This window comes from Trichechus manatus, unplaced genomic scaffold, assembly GCF_000243295.1.
Source record: "Trichechus manatus latirostris isolate Lorelei unplaced genomic scaffold, TriManLat1.0 scaffold00208, whole genome shotgun sequence".
Classification (NCBI taxonomy): Eukaryota; Metazoa; Chordata; class Mammalia; order Sirenia; family Trichechidae; genus Trichechus; species Trichechus manatus.
Window position 1 is genome coordinate 1,410,619 of NW_004444144.1, and position 5,557 is coordinate 1,416,175.

Sequence of the window (5,557 nt, forward strand, 5' to 3'; positions counted from 1 at the left end):
ATCCTGGTCAGCTTAGAAGTCTTGTGGATGAATCTTGGGTGTCGGCAGCCTCTCCCAGAGAACAGGCTTGCTCGCCTGTATTCCGTCTCTTAATTGCTCTAACCTTTGCTGTCAGAATATCTGCTGCTGCTCCTGCTCCCCTCTGCCCCTCATCTCTGTTCGCCAGCTCTGCTGCCACTGCTGCCACTCCCACCCCCAATTCTCACTGCTCAGATTGCTTCAGACCGGCCCGGTGCAGCTTCCCTCCCAGCCCATCTGACTCTTCAAAAGAGCTGGGTCAGAGCGTTCAAGGCGGAGAGCACCTGCATCTCCAGGGCTCTGGGTAGACTCAGAGGAGCCCGCAGAACAAAATAGCATTTCTCTGGTTTGGAGTCTTTTCTCAAAAGATTTTGTATAGATTTTGCTTTTTCCTCTATAAAGTTCTGTTTGTTTAAAAGAAAATGCGTTTAAATTCTCACCAGTTAAACTACTTAGTTTTGAAAATTGAGACTTGGGAAGATGGTCCACAGCTTCTCTGGGGCTCAGGTAGGGCCAGGCTTACACCACATATTTCTACCCCTTCATCCCTCAGGGACTAGTTAGAGAAGCCCAAATATTTCAGATTTTTTTTTTTAAAAGGCTGAGTTTGAAACTTTATTGAAAAACTTTATTTTCTGAGGACCACCGCACGGTACGTGTGGAAGCACCCACCCCCTCCCCTGCAAGGTTGCTGTACAGTGTGTAGCTCGGCGCCCAGCATGTGGTCGGCTTTCCGGATATGTCAGGTCTGCCCCCTCTGTATCTCCTGTTTTGCATGCTTGTTTCAGATGCTTTGTCCATGCCTCTCAACTTTTACTTACTAGCACGCAGTAACTAGTTAACCAGTTGCCGTCAAGTTGGCCCCAACTCATGGAGACCCCATATGTGTGAAAGTAGAACAATGCTGCATAGGGTTTTCAATGGCTGATTTTTCGGAAGTAGATTGCAGGCCTTTCTTGTGAGGCACCCCTGGGTGGACTCGAACCTCCAACCTTTCGATAAGCAGCCTAGTGCATTAACCCTTTGCACCACCCAGGGATTCCACTAGCCCTAAATGAATAAAAAGGTAGACTTTTAAATGACCTCTTACGGAGTCCGCCGGCCAATCAGAGTTCACTAGAGACCATCTTCAAGAACCTCTAACACGGGCAGTTATTTGTCGGAAGTTTTTTCTTTGCCTTCAGAGTTGCTCTCCCCTTATCCCACATGCCCACACCCACACTTCTGGGAACAGACCTTCTCTGAGTGCTTCAGGGTGCTAAAGACTTTAATCTCTAATAACTGAGTTTTTACCGTCACTCTTAAAACTTTGTATAGCTTTGTAGGCGCGTGCACATCCCTGTTATGGTAGATGTAATCGGTGCTTTTGAAGCAATTTAGGAGAACTTACACGTGTTCTGTATTTGAACGTACTCACTGGAATTTTGAGCCACAGAAAAATTCAGTCTTTTTTTTTTCTTTTTTTTTTTTTTTGTCTTTCTTTTTTCCTAGAAAGCTTATTCTCTCCAGAAACCTAGGCTGACCTTTAAAAAATGCTTTTGGGAGTGGGATGAGTATTTCCCGAGAAGGTGTTTATCGGCAAAGATAATTGAGGTTTTACAAAACGACTTTATGTATTCTAAGAATTACCTTGCTTGCTTTGTTGCTCCTTCATGTGTGACACACTGGTTTTTTCATTTCCCAGGGATATATTAGTAAATGATTGGCAATATCTACTTCCACAAACTGTGAGGGTCTTGTCATTTGTTTGACCCACTAGTTAAAATTTAAGTTGTCAAACCAGTGTTTTCGACTGCCTTTGTTGAACGATGACCTCTGGGTCATCAGCGGTGAAGCTGGTTTGTGTGCAGAGCTGGCCTTAGTTACAAAAGGAAAAAAGCTGTGGTCACGCCGTAGTCCACCCAGGTTATTAAAGGCTTCTAACACAAAGGATCACTGTGTTCTGGCTACATGGTAACCCCAGTGCTTTGGGACTTTACTCAGTATGAAAGGGGCTGCCGAATTTGCCTTTGCACTGTCTCAAGACGGCATTTCAGGCCAGCATTGCAGGAAGAGTAAGGAGCGGTGCATTACTCTGCTGTCAGGCCCACAACAGCCAAGTGTGGGTTCTTTGGTCAGCTTTCATTGGGACACTTCCACTAAGTCAGCTGAGAAGAAGACAAGGAATAGTCCTGTGACTGAGCAGACATTCCTCTTGGAATGAAGGGAGTTTTTAGTACACTTGAGCAGCCAGCAAGAACTGCATGACACTGGGGCCTTCCTTTCATACACATGTGATGACGGAACGCTTCCCTCAAACAAAAGACCTTGTGTTTGTTGCCCGTGGGACCAGGATCTACTTCCCAGGCAGTGACCCTCCGCATAGGGACACCTGGATGACCACACACTCAGCTCTGAGAATAGAGCACAGACAACAGAGAGGAAGGGTGTTCTAGTACATCAGAACGCAGCCCAAAACACACCTCATTCCCTGCCCCTGCCCTGGAAAGCCAGACACCTGGCCCAACACCGACTCTCTGTTCTCTCCTTTCCCACTTCCCAAGGTCAACATGGGTTTGTATTCACAAAACAAGGTATTTATCTGGGTTGGGATAACCCTTTCCTACAACTGACATTCAATAGAAGACTGAAGTAAATTGGGAAGAAGAATTATTCATTAAAAACATCACACACACCCGTTGCTGTCAAATTGATTCCGACTCATAGTGACCCTTGTAGGACAGAGTAGAACTGCCCCATAGGGTTTCCAAGGCTGTAATCTTTTTTTTTTTTTTTTTAATTGTTGTACTTCAGGTGAAAGTTTACAGTTCAAGTTAGTCTCTCATACAAAAATTTATACACAGATTGTTATGTGACCCTAATTGCTCTCCCGATACTGTGACAGCACACTCCTCTTTTCCACCCCTGATTACCCATGTCCATTCAACCAGCTCCTGACCCTCTCTGCCTTCTCAGCTCACCTCTGGGCAGGAACTGCTGGTTTAGTCTCATGTATCTACTTGAGCTAAGAAGCACGCACTTCACAAGTATCATTTTATGTCCCATAGTCCAGTCTATGTCTGAAGAGTTGGCCTCAGCAATGGTTTTAGTTCTGGGTTGACAGTGGGTCCGGGGGTCATGCTTTCTGGGGTTCCTCCAGTCTCAATCAGACCATTAAATCTGGTCTTTTTACTAGAATTTGAAGTTCTGCACCCTACTTTTCTCCTACTGCGTCAGGGACTCTCTGTTGTGTTCCCTGTCAGGGCAGTCATTGGTGGTAGCTGGACACTATCTAGTTTTTCTGGTCTCAGGCTGATGAAGTCTCTGGTTTATGTGGCCCTTTCTGTCTCTTGGGCTAATACTTACCTTATGTCTTTGGTGTTCTTCATTCTCCTTTACTCCAGGTGGTTGGGACCAGTTGATGCATCTTAGATGGCCGCTCGCTAGCTTTTAAGATCCAGACACCACTCACCAAAGTAGGATGCAGAACATTTTCTTAATAAACTTTGTTATGCCAATGGACCTAGATGTCCCCTGAAAGCATGGTCCCCAGACTCCTACCCCTGCTACTCTGTCCCTCAAAGTGTTTGGTTGCATTAGGAAACTACTTAGCTTTGGTTTAGTCCAGTTGTGCTGACCTCCCCTGTAGTGTTTGCTGTCCTTCCCTTCACCTAAGATAATTCTTGTCTACTATCTAGTTAGTGAGTAACCCTCTCTCTCCCTCCCCATCCTTGTAACCATCAAAGAATGTTTTCTTCTGTGCTTAAACCTTTTCTTGGGTTCTTATAATAGTGGTCTGATACAATATTTGTCCTTTTGTGACTGACTAAATTCACTCAGCATAATGCCTTCCAGATTTCTCCATGTTATAAGATGTTTCACAGATTCATCATTGTTCTTTATTGTTGTGTAGTATTCTGTAGTGTGGATATACCATAATCTGTGTATCCGTTCGTCCGTTGATGGGCACCTAGATTGCTTCCATCTTTTTGCTATCGTGAACAGTGCTGCAGTGAACATGGGTGTGCATATATCTGTTTGTGTGACGGCTCTTATTTCTCTAGGATATATTCCAAAGAGCGGGATTGCTAGATCATATGGTACTTCTATTTGTAGCTTTTTAAGGAAGCGCAAGGGTGTAATCTTTACAGAAGCAGACTGCCACATCTTTCTCCCACAAGGCAGCTGGTGGGTTTGAACCTCCGACCTTTCAGCAGCGGAGCACTTAAGTATTGTGACACCAGGGCTCCTTTAAATACACATACAAATTTGATTGACTAGAAATTAATGTTCCCCAGAATGAAATTGCAGATGTAGTAGTTTAACTTCCATTATCTGAATCATTAGATTTGAGTAACTCCTCATAATAAATTCCAACCCATTTAGCAGGGAGGAGTCCCTGAGTGGTGTAAACGGTTAACACACTTGGCTGCTAACCGGAGGTTCAAGTCCACCCAGAGGTGCCTCAGAAGAAAGGCCTGGCGATCTACTTCTGAAAAATCAGCCATTGAAAACCTTATGGAGCACAGTTCTACTCTGACACACATGGCGTCGCCATGAGTCAGAGTCGACTGCACGGCAATGAGTTTTAGCAGGAAAGACAAGCATCCACGTCAGCATGATACAGTGCAGCAGAAGTAAATAACATGCTACGAAATTTACTTTTAGTCGTAACTTTTTGAAAAGCAGAGATTTTTTTCCAATGAGTTGTGTCAAGAAAACATGTAGGAAGGAAGATAAGTTTATAAACGTCCTTCTGTCTGGGAGAAGTGAGATGTCAGGTTTTGCGTGGGTGTCCGACTATCATCCAAGACTCGCCCGGTGCAGCGGGCACAGCCCTTGTGCAACATGAAAAACAAGCATTTAAGAAACTGACTCTTCAGCAGATAGCTCATAGCTGCTGTTGTTGGGGGTCATTGAGTCAATTCCGACCCAGAGCAACCCTGTATGACAGAGCAGAACTGCCCCATAGGGTTTCCAAGGGGGGGCTGGTAGAGCTGAACCACTGACCTTCTTGTTAGCAGCTTGCGTTCTTAACCACTACGTCACCAGGGCTCCACCCCATAGCAGCAATACTGATAACTGATTGTATGCTAAAATTTCGAAAATTTTCTTTTTTTGCATTTTTTTTAAATTGTACTTTAGATGAAGGTGTACAAAACAAGTAGTTTCTCATTAAACAGTTAGTACACGTTGTTTTATGATATTGGTTAACAACCCCATGACATGTCAACACTCTCCCTTCTTGACCTTGGGTTCCCTATTACCAGCTTTCCTGTGCCCTCCTGCCTTCTAGTCCTTATCCCTGGGCTGTTGTGCCCCATTAGTCTTGTTTTGTTGTATGGGCCTGTCTAATCTTTGGCTGAAGGGTGAACTTCAGGAGTGAGTTCATTACTGATCTAAAAGGGTGTACAGGGGCCATATTCTCGGGGTTTCTCCAGTCTTTGTCAGCCTAGTAAGTCTGGTCTTTTTTTGTGAGAATTTTGTTCTACATTTTTCTCCAGCTCTGTCCGGGACCCTCTATTGTGATCCTTGTCAGAACAGTCAGTGGTGGTAGCCG